Source organism: Copidosoma floridanum, unplaced genomic scaffold, assembly GCF_036245765.1.
Source record: "Copidosoma floridanum isolate Cflo_tuat_1 unplaced genomic scaffold, Cflo_Japanese_pri ptg000022l, whole genome shotgun sequence".
NCBI classification, from domain to species: Eukaryota; Metazoa; Arthropoda; class Insecta; order Hymenoptera; family Encyrtidae; genus Copidosoma; species Copidosoma floridanum.
This window is the reverse complement of record NW_028321899.1, coordinates 4583596-4600981: the sequence shown is the minus strand read 5'-3', so window position 1 is coordinate 4600981 and position 17386 is coordinate 4583596. Positions and strand designations below refer to the sequence as shown.

The 17386-nt window shown below is 32.6% G+C and overlaps 1 protein-coding gene across 1 annotated transcript in view; it reads right to left on the bottom strand.

Moving 5' to 3' along the window:
• The window catches only part of LOC111643465 (tubulin-specific chaperone A), a 96202-nt gene that overhangs the window by 63922 nt on the left and 14894 nt on the right, over nt 1-17386 (bottom strand). The window lies entirely within an intron of this gene.

Below are 17386 nucleotides of genomic sequence, written 5' to 3'. Positions count from 1 at the left end.
TCGCACACACGGAGAAACGCGCGAATAATGACGGCACTCCCGAGCATGCACGTCACAGTCTTTCGTACACTTACTTAGGCACTCAGATCGAGACTCACTCGCCATCTCCCGCTTGGGCAATGGCTGCCACCGACGCTGGTGCTGCCACATATCTCCCCTTACAGTCACTCTCGACAAAGCAGCTACTGTGTGTCCCGGTAATTGCATACGCACTGTCTTGTCCTGTTTCGCTGGCACTGCTGTGTCTCTGCAGCTAAACTGGTTGTGCATAGCGTCCCCTGATTCTCTTTTTAGCGTATCTACAGCTATCGAAAAATCAACAAATTCGGAGAAGCATAAATTTTAGCACTAAGTATATACGTTGCATCTGCAAGAGCGTTTGAAGACGCGAAGGCCATTATTGCATAGCTACAAGATAAATAAACAAAAACTGAATACAGTCTGGACAGTTTCATTTAGAATAGTGAAAAAACTATCAGAATCTATTTACTAAATAGATACTAAGAAAAAGGAAAGCATAAATATTTTTTATAAGAGTAAAATAACTTATTACTAAGGTAAATGTCCCTATTATGAACACAAATTTCATCACACTTACATCTTTAATTTTTTTTTCTTAACCGTGAGCTTTAACAGTAGAAATTTTGGTATTAGCTGGTGTACTATAAATTTACTATTATTATTCTAATTTTTAAATATAGTTTTTAGTTGTTAAAATACTTCATTTTATAAAAAGATTATAAGACCAAAATGTACATAATTATGAAACATTGTACCTATTGCTTCATATTATGTCCCTATTTATGAAACTTTTTAAAAAACGTAAATTAATTATAATATTTTAAGACAATTAAAGCTTTTTTACTTGCATAACACTATTTTATTTCACAAAAATAATTATATCGTTTATTTGTTTACTAGAAATGTAAAAATTCCTGGTTGAAGTTTGGTGCCATAATACGTACAGTTCAAAAGATAGGTTATGTACAACTTTGTCCCTACCTATGGAATTATCTTTAAAATTGGTCATTTATTGTATGTAAAATGAAATTTTTCTTGTGAATTTATAAAGATCCATAAAATATACAACTACCACAATTTTTTTATCAAGTTAGTTGTACAACAAATACATGAATTTTTATGTTCCATGAATAGGGATACGTTCCACGAAAAGGGACATTTACCTTATCTGGTTCCTGCGGCAAATCTTCTAAGGAAAGGGGGATGTAAATTTGTTGTATTTAACACAGACAAACTTAGCTATTGTTGTGATTCACAACTCCCACAGGATTGTTACGATAGAACACAGCTAAACCTTCATCACCACTCTTGCCTCTCTTTGTCTACGTATTTTAGCCAGTTAGCTATAAGCGCTCAAAATATTTACAGTAAACATGTTTTAATATTAAATTGTTATTGTAAACTCTAAATATATCTAAAGTGACACAATTGTTGATCCAGGTAATCAGTATTTGAATATTATTTTAATTGAAATATTATGTATTATTATTTACAATCATTACTGTTTCAACATTCACAGTTATTTCTTCTGCATCAACTTGTGTCTGATCTTTGAGTTATTCAACACAACTTCTAACCATCAGAAGTTTTAAGTTCAAAGAAAACTTGAAACATTTATACTTTATATCAATAAAAACCATCGGTGGGTACATCACTGAGGGAAACAGATTCTGGTAGCAAATCATCTTTTCAAACAAAATGCTCCCAAACCTATTATTTTTGAGTGAAACTTTTAGTGACACACAAATTTTAATGAATTTATCTAAGATTTTTGGACCACTGCCCACTCTCACCGACATGCACCTATCTGCACAAGAATAACACCCCATTAGACTCGCCTAGATAACGATGTGATAATATTTACTACTTAAATTAAATACTTGTTAGGTAAGTTTACACAACCCTTCTTTTCTTATTCGGTTTTTTCCAAACCCTCAAATAATGAGTCCATGTTCCGGAGCTCGAAAAAAAAGATTGGACTACATGTTCTAAGGTAGAAAAAAAAATTATACTTCTTTACAGAATTTTACCAGGAAGGCGGAAAAAATAATTTTGATGCAATCACAAACCAAAAGTATTGATTTATTTGTTCAATAATTAAAAAAAAGTTAATTTTTAATTTTTTTTCTTATATCTTTGCTTCTAAAGCTTGCAAGCATATTTTATTGACATCATTTTTTTGCTGTACAAATTTTTACAAGGTAGACTATTTAACAAATTGACTTTGTATTGTTTGTTATTAACATATAGCTTAGAATAGCAAAAAAAAAATTTTTATCATAAATTTTTAAGTGCACGTCAAAAATTTGTAAATAAAATTCTCTTTTGTGAGCACATTGTAACTAACTAAATTTACAATAATAAGCAAAAAACTTAAATTTAAGCATCTGTACAATTTTTGGAGGACAAGTACTCAGTCAAAATTATTTTAGCAAATTTTTATAATTTTTTTTGTTAATCAACATTATTAACTTCCATGAAAAAATTTAAAAAAAAAAGAGTTTTTCAGCTTTCTAGGTAGCCGAGATACGATACATTCATTTTTCTATAATTGCAGTCAACCTTGAAAAAAATTCGAGACGAAAAATCTTTAGTAGTGTTTAGATGTAATGTTATAACATGATAAAAAAGTTTTTGAAAATATTTTGCACATAGTCTAAGGAGAAAATTCGAGAAAAAGACTTTTTCTAAAAGGTCAGTCGATAGTTCGATAGGTGACGAGTAAGTCAATATACTTACGAATTCTCGCGTACCTGCGCCTGATGAAGCTGCCACAAATGGTCGGCGAAACGTTGCATTAATAAAACAACATAGAAAATTTAAATACACCAAGTATGTATTTATTTATTTCGTGTATCTCGCCCCAACGGATCACCGATCACCTTGAATTTTCAAATTCATTGGAGGGCACTGACTAAAACTAAATTAATCAAACTTTTCTAAGTCTAAGTTTGTTCTCTACTCTAGTTTTTCTGTCCTCCTTTAGCTACTACCTACTAGGAAACAAGGGTGGCGTAGAGTGCTGGGATGGACAACCTTGATTTGATATTATTTTCAGACAAATAAAGAGAAAATGTACAAGATGATAATTCAAAAAACGTTTTAATGAGTTCATATAAAATGTTAACTTTAAGTTTTATTTGATTTTTTTGAGACTTGGGAGATTAATAATCATAAATTCTTTAATGTTTGTAACCCTATCTGTTGGGCCTTAGGGTACAACAATATTTTGTCTTTCAAGAACTTTTGTTCCGAGACAAGTTTTACTTCGAGCATTTTGTTATTACAAGAAACTTGGGTTTCCATGATGTACCTTCATCGTCACTGAAGTCTCCATTTGGATCTATTCCTACCATTGCTATGTTAAAATAATTTTGTCCTAAACAATTTTTGCATGAGGTATCGTTTTTTGACCACTGCGATATCCTATTTTAATCGAAAACGTTGTCAAATTAAATACCTTAGAAAAGCAACTGGTAAAAGCACGCTTACTGTAGAAGTAGCCACTGTTTATTATTTTTTAGCCCTATTGCAAAATGATCATGGAGTGTGCCAAGATCGTGCTGAGAACTCGCACAAGCTTGTACACAGCCGGTCTTTGATTAGCCAAGCACTAGCAGACCTTTAAATTGGTTATTTATAGTGTTTGTTAGTACATCAGGAAGTTTTTTAATTTTTGAAAATTTTTTTTAATGGTTAATACATACGCTAATCAATCAGAAGTGCTGTTAGTGGGCCACAATAGTTATTAAAATTTTTATAATACGCAACCTTTAACTTAATTACTCAAGGTCAATATTTGTTACAAGTGTTGAAAAATTTTTATTTTCAAAGTCATTCTAAAGTTACGTTCATACGTTGAGATGTAATTCACGCATACACAAATGAAATGCATCATGCTCGTGTCAACTGTCAACACACGACAAAGTATAGTAGAAATATATGTATGTAGCTGTTTTTGTCCAAGACATGTTGAGAAATCTACAGGATCTCCGTACTTTCTGCGTATAAATTTATGAGGTATATTACAAAAATGATGGGTAATAGTGTGTCAGATACTTACACATGTACGCGAGTGTAGCAAGATCGTGCTAAGTGCAGAGTGAATAACTCCAGGGTAGGTAACAGAAGATTTTTTTTTATTTTTGCTGATTTATAGATATTCCGAAGGCAGTTCATTCAAGTTCTGTTTAATAGAATTTGACTCATTGAAAAATGTCGTGAACATTTAGTCGAATACGAATTTCATGACCCTCAACTTACAAAAAAATTTGTGTTAAAAACATTAATTACTTTTCAAGATTTCATGTTTGTTTATTAAAAAGGTCTATTATGTTTAGTAAAAAATTAGCCTATTGCCGTTATTAAAAAATTTTTTATCCCAAACTTTTTTTACTCTAAAACCTGAATTTTATAAGTTTATTATTGAGTATTGATTTGAACCTTCATAATGGCATAAACAAGATTGCAACTGTTCGGGCAGCGTTTTTGGACAATAACTTAAGATCAAATAAATGTATCATAACGAAACTTTTTTTATTTCGATTGCTGGTAATTTTCTACGAATTTACAAAAAGAAAGGTTGCTTTACGACATTTACAAGCTGAGTACATTTTTTTATTGTTTAATATGCTAAACGTTCATTTATAAACATTTGTGGCTGAAATTTATATGTATCATATTTATAACTAAGAACTTGCAAGCTTACTGAGTTTCACTTAAAAAAGATCGTCTACATAGACAAAGTACAATGTTAACGAAGTACTAATTACTCAGAATATAACAGTTTACACTTTAGTTGTAATTCAAAGCTATAATTATGGGAGATAACTGTATTTTTGATAAGCGATTGTCAATCTATGATTCTAGATACATCAAACTGCAAAACTGAGCCCCTAAACTCCAAATATTCGTCAAAAAGCAGGAGTGCCATGTTTTTAACCGCTAATATTTTTCAACATGGCATTAAATTATCATAATTTTTTTTTCAATTGATAATTGTACATTTATGCTGTTTATAAAGTTATTTAGTGATATAACGTTCCTAACCTTAAAAAAAAGTATTACAATATTTTTTCGTGTTTCCCAAATATTCTTATTCTCATTTAGTGTAAAAAAGCTGGTTTCTCTATTATTTAGATCACCAAACATACTTCTAGAGTATGTTTTGATTTTAACTGCAGAAAATCGTTCTTTATATTAAACAACTTAGTATCTTTTATTATTATATTCCTTAGGTTCTTGAATAAGGCATGAAAAGACTGATTAAAATGACAGGTGGATCGCTTAACTTTTGTGTAAACTATTTTTCAGCTGGATATAGTTGGTCGCACCATAGTTGGTCGCACATCAACTCAAAAAGAGTTTGATTTCTGTTTTCGATAATCACTCATTTTTCTGGAGATCCTAACGTGCTTCTTTAGTGAAATGAAAGATGGGAGATGTAAAATTAACTCCAGTAAACTTGCTGACTATTTTGTATAACTAAAGTTGCGTTATATTGATTATTTTTTGACAGATGAAGAAAGTAAGTGAGTTTTTTTATCTATTATTTTTTATAAAGTATTATAATTTCTAAGCATATAACAAATCACTATGGTCATACAAGTTCATTTTTACAACATAAAATTTTTTTTTGTTATCCATACTATCAGAAAACGCATTGAAGACTGAAGCAGCTAGTTATTTTTCTCAAAGAATATGCCTTCAGAAAATCCTTGAGAAAATCGACGGTGGCAGGATTGTTGATCTGAGTCATGTTAATCAACAAATGTTTTGTTGCTCTTGCAAAACGAGACTGTATTTGAGAAACATCGAGAATGAAGAAATCGAAGCTTCGGGATCTATCTGACATGTTAGTTGTAGTAATTGCTCAAAATTAATTAAAATGAAAACTTCAAAATGATACAAAAGTATTGTCACTGGCCGAGACCACTTTGAGGTTAATGCAAAAGCAGTTTCAGGTAAGTTAAGAAACAATACAATGTTTACAAAGTTTTCCACTCTGATATTTATGATTTTAGGAGCTTTACATACTGGTGTTGGTCATACACAGGTCAATAATGTATTCAAGATCATGAGTTCGCCCAGATTCACCAATCGTACTTCCAAAAACACTGAACGAGAAATTGGAAATGTTGTTGAAAAAGTCGCCAAGTTCAGTGGTGTTCAAGCAGTTCAAGAAGAAAAAAAGCTGACTGTCTTGAATAATCATAAGACATTGAGTTTATTGTAATTATTTTTTCAGTCCACAAAAACTTGACTCATGATGTATAAAAAAATTATGCTCTTAAACTGAGCATATTTTTTCTTTCCGATATTTCAAGAAAGTCCATACTTATTTAAGCTCCAATAAGCAGCATAATTTTTTATATTATATCATGATTTATAGTCGATCATTATATATACAAGATATTTTAGTACGATGAAATTCAATTCTAAATTTTTTACTGATTTATAAACTTGATTTTTTTTTATTATTTACAATTTATACTTGATTATTATTTTACCTTTTTAACATTACAATACAGTGTACTCAAAGATTAATTTACAAGTATACATTTTAATAAGTTTTATTTCAATTTTTTTTACAATGACTAAACCTACAAGCTTGTTAATCTCGATAGGCGATAGAGGGGCTATCTAATTTTTAAATCTTTTTATTATTTTTATTTACATGCCTCTAAAGATAATTCCAAATTCTTATATCTGTAGCTAAAAATAATTAATACAAAAACGCACAGCCAAGTGCACACTGTTTTACCTTTCTTTTGCAGGCCAGCTGATGACAGGAGGTCTTTTATTATAACGAATCCCGAACAAACTGTCGAATTATTAGTATTGTTTGATATGGGTTAGGCACAATCTTCTAATGAATACGCCTATGATAGTCTAAGTGGTTTTTGTGCAATATTAGGGTATCACACTGGAAAAGAATTAGATTACGTGTCATACAATAGAAAATGTGGCATGTGCAACTGTAATGTTAAAAATAATACCAAAACTCTTCATGATTGCCGTTTAAATTTTTTGGATACTGCTAAGGCTAAAGAATCCTCCAGCGCAGTTCAACTGGCAGCTTGGAGTCCAATTTTAAAAGAGACTAATACTGGAATTGGTGTATTTATAAGAGATAATGATGCTGGGTGTATGTCAGAATTGAGAAAAAGCTGGTTGTTTTGGTATTATAAAGCAATCTGATATGAACCACACATCAAAAAGGGTTAAAAATGCACTATATGAGCTCAAAAAATCTCCGACTCATGATTCAGACAAAAAGCTTGAAACCGAGTCAATTAATTTTCTGAAAAAATGCTTTACTTACGCAGTGAAACAAAATATGGAAAATGTTGATAACTTAAGGGAAAGTCAATTCTGCATCACGTTTTCCGTCATCACGATAAATGCAGTACCTGGTATTCTGCCAAATAAAGAAAACGACAATCACGTTCACGCTGTAAAGTTTGGCTACCTTATGCTATTTGCAGAACTCTAGAAGCTATTGTGACGTACAGTATCTAGAACCTTTGTAAGTTAACGCCCAAGACTCCATTCTCACGGCGCATGAGCAGCGGATACAGAGTATGATGATCACCTTTCGGCGGCGGGCCCGAGCGTTATCAGCTCTCCCACGCTCTCTCTCTCCGATCAGCCTCCGAACCTAACGCCACGCACGCGACTGCTTTCGCTTTGAGACTCTAATAAACGAACATATACTTTCTTTCACGTGTATTCAATCCCCTTACACCCTGAAACTCCACAATTCCCACGTAACAGTATTTGATAAATCAGCAGAAAATGCTCAAAAGTTTATAATGGCAAGTTCAAGTCAAGGGAATGAAAGTTTAAACAAACGATGGCTAGCAAAGCTCCCAAAAAAAATTTGTTATAGCAAGTCAGAAAGTGCTAACTTGAGGTATATTACCCACTTTTTAATGGTAAAATTTCTCATCGTTTCATTAACATACAGAATAAAATGATTGTATGTTTACCATTTCAGACTTGCTTGTACTATAGCTCAAAAAAATGAGGGTGAACATTATGTTTTACAAAGACTCAATAACATAAATGTTTCTTATAATCCACAACTATCGCGACAATTATGATGTACGCAATACGACTTACTTGAAACGAAAAGCTGTAGCTAACACTCAAGAATTTAAAAAAAGGCCAATACAAAAAACTATGCTAAAGCTCAGTTGCGTTATAGAAAAAAAAGTCTGAAGGACAAACGTACTCCAGTCATATATCATTGTTTGAGAAATCACCATATTTTAAAAGTTGTATTCCAAAATGTGATGATTATCAAAGTTTTGAAATACAAAATGTCTCCATAGTTTTCTTTGACATAGAGACTGGTGGTTTTCTCTTAAAGCGTCATAATATATAGCAAATATCAGCAAAATGGGAAAAATTTATATTTAATGTGTATGTTACACCAACGTCTGTGATTGATCTAAAGGCCAGTGAGGTTCATGGACTAACCAATATTGGTAAAAAACTATATAAAAATGCAAAAGATGTATTTACTTTAAGCATTCAAATTGCCATGAATAAATTATTAAGTTTTGATATAACAGAAAGTTGTCAACAAATGTATCTTCGTAGCTCATAATTTTAAGTTTGATGCAAATCGTTTAGTGCGAGGTTTAGTTCATGCAATTGATAAATTATCGTATACAGATAAGTTCAGAGCTCGCATCAAAGGATTTCAAGGATCATTACCATCATTCAGAAAATTGTCTCCTGATGCTACTAATCACAAGTTAACAACTATAACACAACAACTTTTGACACTTCCAACATATGACGCACATGATGCACTATTTAATGTGAAGATGCTGGAAAAACTATGCCTTAAATTCGTAGATGTAAATGTTATTATAAATAACAGCATAACTTTTGAAGAAGCACTGTCTGAGCTTAACAAAATGCTTTACGCAAAAAGAAGATTTCAAAATATTTACCAAAGCTGCAACCATTGAAAGGAGTCCTATCAAAAAAGCTACTCGAAAGATTAGCTGAAAACTGTTTGACATACGAAACTTTGATAAATAAATATAAAACACAAGGTATCGAAGAGGCTGAAAAGTATTTAAAAAAATGTAATGCAGGTGGAATTACAACAACCTTTAAAAAAAGCTGGATTGAATTGAGTCCGGAAGCATTTGGAAGATTTGAACCAGCGATGAGTAGAGAGGTTGCTAACGCCAATGCTACGATGCGAGACGACTTTTTGGCACTGATCGGAGCGCCCCGCCGCGGCCAGCCGTCGAATCGGGTGCATATCTTACTACTCATATAACAGCATGCGCCTACGAGAAGAGGAGTGGATTCGCGTGGAAATGATCATATAGGCGCACATTTTGGAGAGACGTGGAAGGGGTGTACCGAATGTGTGTCTACGAGGAGGAGTGGAAATGTTGACTATAGATATATATCTGACCGCACAGCCAAAACAAGCGACAACACGAGTTTTTCTTTTGTGGCTGCAACCGAGTATATCGTATATATATTGAACTGATTTTTGCGTTAATGCAGTTCATCGTTCTGGTTAAATTTCTTTTATTTATGTTGTATTTTCATATACAAATAATGTTGCCAACTTTTTTTTTTTTTTTTTTTGATACGTATAAATAAATATATTTTTCATACTAAATCTATTCAATAATTTATTAAGTTAATACTTCTCGTTGGCAAGGCCATTTCGCAATTTTATAATAATAAAATAGATTTCTCAAGATGTAAGTATAATTCATACATCTCAAAACTTACAAGAAATTATAAACATCTAATATAAGAGTTAATAATCAATGATTAAAAAAAAAATTGGCATATTTCTAAGGCATAACGAATTTTTCAAAGTATGTTATTAATTTGTTGGTAAAAAATGAAACTGTTACTTATAAGGGTGATGAAAAATAATAAGGAATTTTTTTTTAATTAAAGTGTTAATAGCGGTGTTTTTTAAATTACGTATTTTAAACGATTTTTATAGATATTCAATTATCGTATAAAATATTATTGATCGGAACAGCTTAATCATTTCCTTACAAAAAACAAACACACTTACTATAAATTAATTACTTAAATAACAAGTAGTTATTACCACAACGTATAAATTGTGAGGAAAGTAAAAATTTTGCTGGTAATAATCGTATTTGATGCTATTGTAATAAAAAAGAATTTTCTGGTGCCTTCAGATTTGTTCTCTCATTTGTTAATTGCATGTATGGACTGATTAAAATTTCAACCTGCAGTTATAGCAGTAGATGGGCACTGATGTGATTTTAACATTTTACAACAAAAGACGCAAATCAAAATGTTTAGGCAGTTTTGTACAAGTTTTTTTTGTGCCTTCGGATTTTTTCTTTCTTAATGTATTAGATGTTTATACTTTCTTGTTAGTTTTAAGGTGTATGAATTATACTTACATCTTAAGAAATTCATATTATTATTATGAAATTGCAAATGGCCTTGCCAACGAGAAGTATTTACTTATTAAATTATTGAATAGATATAGTATAAAGAATATATTTACTTCAACGTATCAAAAAAAAAAAAAAAAAGTTGCCAACATTATTTATAAATTTAAATACAACATAAATAAAAGAAATGTAACCAGAATGATGAACTGCATTAAAAAAAAAAAAAAATCTGCAAAAAGTTAGAATCGATCCCATGATAGCAAAACAATTCGGGTGGCGGCATAAGCATCATCCAACTTAGCGACCGAAACTTCGATCCTTAGGAATCTGAAAGCTACTTATGTTTATTAATAACTTCCGGAGCTTGTCCTACGGTTCATAACAATTATGAGAAAAAATAATAAATTAGGGATTATAACTAAACTGCCATCCTTAAAAAAATAGCTGAAATTATTTTTCAAAATAATACTGAATTTCAAAATAAGTATTTAAAGTAGGGCAAAAAGAAAAAAGAGCGGGAGCAAAAATCAGTTCGGTATATATACGATATACTCGGTTGCAGTCAAGAGAGAAAAACTCGTGTCGTCGCTTGCTTTGGCTGTGCGCTCAGATATATATCTATAGTCAACATTTCCACTCCTTTCCTCGTAGACACACATTCGGTATACTCCTTCCAGATCTCTTCAAAATGTGCGCCTATATGATCATTTCCACGCGAATCCACTCCTCTTTTCGTAGGCGCACGCTGTTTGATACGAGTAGTAAGATGTGCGCCCAGTTTGACGGCTGGCCGCGGCGGGGCGCTCCGATTAGTGCCAAAAAGTCGTCTCGCATCATAGCATTGGAGTTAGCAATCTCTCTACTTATCTCTGATTTGAACGTATAAACTGTAGGGCATACATTTTTAATACACGTTTCAAGTGCAATTGCATGACATAAGTAAGTAACTGAACCAAAAAATTAGTTATACAGTATCTGGTAGTGAAGAATATATTTTATTGTTTGTGTTCAAGGAAATGTAAGAAATTAGTTATATTTTAATAATAAGCATTTTTCTATAAGTCATGTGCCACCAAACATTTTTCTTCATCAAAGCTTTTCACGAAATCAACAGAAAACCAAAAATAAAACATTTCATGCAATAATTTGTAGTTATGTACATAATTAATATTCTACATTTTTCCCTTGCTCAATTGAAAGCATCTTTAAGATTTCATTTACACAAGGAATATTTGAAATATTAATTTTCGCGGCTACTGCGCAAATATGCGTCAGTCATACCAACCTAACCATTAAAACACAGTTTTTTTCTTTCAGTAGAGAAAATTGTGATTTATTCTTTATTTCGTATGGAAACAAGGGTTAATCAGAGAATCATCATAATGCACAGTATTTAATGTATCGAAATTTTTTTATTTTTTGTATTTTTCAACTATTACCATGGTATGTTATTTTTAAGTCAAAACATTTGTCCCACAACGTCCCGTGTTACCCTGGTAGCACAGTTAATGCAATTTTTATGCCATTCTTACGCAATGTTTCGTTTAGTAAATAAATTGCATAAGACGATGCTCGGTCTGTTTCCACAGAATTACATGAATCTGCTGCTAGGTAAAGGTGCAAGACACTTGCCCAAGAAGTGCACAAGATTTGCATTAAAATTACTTGCATTAATTTACCTTACTTGAATACACTCGCAAGTGCATCAGACGTACACAAGAAGTGCACAGAGGCACGTTGGCACAACGCTTGCGCAAGAAGTGCGTCAGACGTGTGTTAAGTTACTTGCATTAATGTATTGTACTTTAATGTACTTGCAAGTGTATTAAACGTGCACAAAAAGTGCACAGAGGTGCATGTGCATGATGCTTTTGCACAAGAAGTGCACAAGACGTGCATAAAGTTACTTACAGTAATTTTTTTACTTTAACGCATTCACAAGTGCATCAAACGTGCACAAGAAGTGCAAAAGGGTGCGTACGCACGACATTTATGCAAGAAGTACATCAGACTCGCAAAAAGTTACTTGCATTAATTTTTTCAGTTTGGTGCACTTACAAGTCAAATCTTCTGTTCAAATGAAATATTTTTTACTTTTTTTTAAACGAACAGAACTTTTTGTATACAAGAAAATAATATTCTACTTATATGTATACGATAATTGTGGCTTTGCGTGCCAAATACAAGAACTGTTTTGTAGGCTAAAGATAACTTTTTCAAAGAGCAGATTTCCAAAACTCTATGAAACTCAAAAAAATAAAAATAAAAATTTGTAAGTCCTGTAAATGATTATTTTTATTACCGAATAATTTACTTAACATAGTTCAAATACAAAATAACCTTTAATTTGTTACAATTGATGAATACAATTCCAAGATTTAATTCATTACTTGCATACTCGGTTAAGGTTATTTGCCAAAAAATACTAACCATTTGTTTTGAAAATTTTTATAGTCTAGTTAAAGTTTGTATATTATTGAAGTATAAAAAAAAAATTACTGGCAAATAAAATGTTTTACTTAAAAAAATTATAAAATGAATTTTCAAAAAACTCGAGTCATCCATAAAATTTTAAAAATATTTTTTCGTCATCCCCGACAGTAAAGTTTGTTGTTTACGTCCGCCTCGTAGGACGTAAAGCGACAAATGTACGGCCGCAGGATTTCTTTACGTCCGCTAAGCGAGGCACTTCTACGAGGTCCGTGCTCTCAAATGCACACTGATTATCTATCTATATATACGAGATCTGTAACGAATAAACGAATATTAGCATCTATGTACATATGGCGGGCAAGTGTTGTGTTAATTGTAGTTGTATTTTTTTTTGACGGCCAGACGCATGTGCGCATTGTCTTTTCACCTTTTCAATGCCTTCTGCTATCCGCCTTTATCGTTGCGTCGAGTCGGTTCACGCCTATGTTAAATATCGTGTTGCCCATTTTTTAACCTTCTCTTACTTATCGTTTACCGTATGATCTGTTTCTCGTCTCTTGTGTACGTGTAATCAAAATAACCACTACGTGTTTTTTTAATAAAATTTATTTCAAGTTTAGAGTTGCTTGTAGGTAATGGTGAATAAATTTTCATGGTTATTGGACTGCTACCTTTAAAGGCTCGCGCTCTACATGAAAAAGCACATATTCAATACATGGACTGGAAAACCAAGGATGAAGTATCGTTTAATGAAAGTACTTTTTTAGTGTACTTTGAAGAACTATCAAAAAAAATATGTATTCTAGCATTCACTGTTGAATTATGCGTATGTTTTTTTGTGATCGATCGGTCAGTCCAATTATTGGGCACGTTCGTTTATTCATCGTTCGTTCGTTCGCACTTCATTAGGACCTCGGTGTATAGGATCAATGCTTGTAAGGAACGCACGGTTCACTAAGCGATTCATTTTTTCCTGCGTTAACCAAATCAACCTATTGAACAAACTTTCCTATACGGGATGACGAAAAATTGTATACGTCACTCGGCCGTAAGGTGGCTGATGTACGGCCGCGTGGAGTGTGTCGCCCGAGGCTTCGTAACGTAATATACTATTTTGCAATTAATTATCTTTCGCACGTAACGAATGACAGTTTATAGAGTGCAACTTACTCAATATACGTCTTACACAATTATTGCACACGTGCCCCTTAGCACTTCTTGTGAATGCTTGATGCACTTGTGAGTGCGTTAAAGTACTATACAATAGTGCAAGTAACTAAACGTATGTCTGACGACAGTGTTGGCTTTAAGATGGCGAAAAGTGGTCCCCCCACCACTCTCCCGTCTGAAAAGAGTGGTAGGAGGACTGCTTTTGGTCGCGGCTGCGCGACAGCCAAAAGCGTCGTCTGTTACGACAGCGGTTCTCAAATACTAGTCACTAGTCGTGTATGATGTAGCTATATGTAATGCATGTACCAGCTGATTGTTGCGCTATATAGTGGTTAAGTGCTCTTTGTTGTCTGTTCTATCATTCCTGTCTCCTGTACCGGTGCTGGTAACTGAGATACCAAGAGCCAAGCCAACGTTTATGCTGGTACTTATAAGTACTGACCAATGGCTTGACCTTGACTTCTCTTCAACCAACTGTGGCCTTTTTCACCAATTCAAACGATGAGGTGAGCAAAGATACTACTGTTAGTGCTAGCAGTTTGACAAGTAGGTGCTAAGCAGATCTGACAAGTAAACTGCATATTTCAGTTATAAGCCCAACAGTGTTTGGTGAACTGCAGTGCTCGTTTTTTTAATCTCTTTTTGTATATTTTTTTGTTTCTCTTAAATTTGTATACAAATCAAGCAGGACTTTAACGTGGGATTGCTAACAAATGAGTAATTCCCATAAGTTTTCAGTCACAAAGTTGTGATTTACTTTTCCTGAAATTAAATCAACCAAAACAAAAAAAAAAACTTATCAAGAAGCAAGAGGTTAAAATTTAGTTTTATCAAGCACAATTTTAAAGAATAATAAGAAAAATCAAGGGCTGATGAAGTTTGACAAGAAAATGTACCTGAATCTCTGAAATCATCAAATGGCTGTCAACTCCAGTTGCTCCAGAGGCTGTAGTAAAGAGTTTTTTAATAATTATTGTTCACAATGGAGGTACGGAGAAAAATCACTCAACGATCTCATGAAAACTTGGTGCCATGTGATGCTAATAGCACAGTTAATAATAAAAATGAGGTTCAGACTTGCTCAAAGTTGACAAGTGTGCAGCTCATCATATGCCAAACATATAGTACAGTTGTGGCAGATGGTCTTTACAATTATTCAAATAAAGTAAATTAAGAAGGTTGAGAAATTTCATGAAGCTGTAGATGTGACCTGGTCACCTCCAGTCCAGCAGCCCACCAACTTTCCAATTTTGCTGGCTGCAGTAACAGTTACTCAGCAGTTGGATATCAGTTTTAGTATTGTAATGCCAGTTTGGATTTGTATTCTCTCAACCTGGAGGAGCCAAGCTGTATGATACGTACATCAAGATCAGTATGCCAAGTGATCGAAGGTTTTGTCCTTTTTTTTATTCATGTGTACCTAAAATATTCGTAGTGTTGAGAAATTTAGTATGATAATTATAATTATCATCAAGATTTTACGAAATAATTTGGGGAGCTGGCGGAACAAATCCAGCTGGCATTATTGTGAGTTGCTATGATTGTGGAAAAATAATGATTCACTTTGCTGATAAGATGTTTGAGAACGACAGCAACTGTTTGATTAGCAATCCCGGCAAACACAAAGGTGCTGTGAGAGCACTGGACTTTAATCCATTTCAGTCTCATTTTCTAGCTACTGGTGCGACAGATAGTGACATTGATACTTTGAATAGTAATTGGACAAATGAGCCTATGTCTCCTAAATCCAGAAAAATGTACCACCTGAGGATGTACTAGATGAATCATGGAATACACGAGGTACGTTACTTGGCAACATTTTTTTTTACACATTCATAATTGACATTAGAGCATTTTGTTGTTTACAGTGCAACACATTCTTGCTTCTACATTTTCACAGCTTTGTGTCATTTGAAAAAGAATTAAGCCATGGTAATACTCACTGTTGCCAATTCAAGAGCCTCTATAAGCATTATCATCAGGAATTTTAACATAATAATTCTTCATCATTATTGAAATATAAGTGAGATGGAAATCAGTACACTGACATCCTGATATAAAGTCACACAGCTGTCTCTTGCTTCAGAAGAGGATTAAAATCCAAGTATTAAACTGTGGGGTTTGAGATTTGCAACCACACCGTAAAAACATTCCAAAACCATCGAAGAAAAGTAATATCAATTGCCTGGAATCCTTATTATTCTGATCTTCTCAGTGATGCAAAAGACAATAGAATTCTCTCTTGGAATCCTAATTTCGATATTCCAGTACGTAGCAGTTAAATTTTTCTCGCAACTCTGTTTTTTTATTGTGTGATGCTTATTTTTTATTACAAATCTGATTTTAGGGTGGTGATATTGTTGGCTAATTGGCTCAAACAAATCATGGAAACTGAAATGTATCTTAGTGTCCTAGATGAGCTTGCTTGGTTGTGAGTACTACTTCATACGGCCAGGCAATAGTATACTCTCTGTAAGGTGGAGCTGACTATTGATCTGCTGAAACAATGAATAAAATGTTGATTTATTTCCTGGCATGGACCCATTCCCACAAGTCTCACCAATGATGCAAACAGAAGTATATTATGAAAATAATGCTGTAGAGTCCCCAGTCTCTGGTTTAATGGTAGCTAACTATGCGAATAAGACCATAGTTGAAGTTATACCTTTTATTCATCTAACAATGAGAGTTGGAAACAAAAACAATTTAGTACCCGAACCAAATAATATACCAATTAAGTCAGACTATACAGCTAAAATTAATGATCAAACTGATAAATTCCAACCACTCTAATAATTATAATTAAAACGCTTCCAACTACTGTTCTCGTAATTTATGTAGCTCTACTAGAAAAAAGTAAACATTTGCAATTGACCAAATTGTTTAAAGAGATGCTACTTTTAAAAATTTAAATATTAGTTACATTTCAACATTTTTACAAATTAAACTCTAATTTTTTTTAGAAATAAGAAACATTTTATTACACCTGGATCTGTCCTTACTCTTTTTTTCCATTATCCTTTTTTCACGATATTCTCTATTGGATTAAATTTTTCTTTGAGCTCATCAATAGAAAAAACATTAATCATACACAACGTTAAATATCAAAAGAAAATTGCAAAATCTACACCTATAGAAATGAGGTAAAGACAAAGACAAGATTATTTAAAGAGTAAACAAAAAATAAAGAGGTAAATATAGAGATAAATAAGAGGGTAAGTCGAGTTATTAAATTGTATATTCGTTTATTTACCATAAATCAGTTATTAATCAATTTTTTTTTTTTTTTTTTCTATTAAATGATTTTAATTTAGTAGACGATTTTTTTTTCGTCA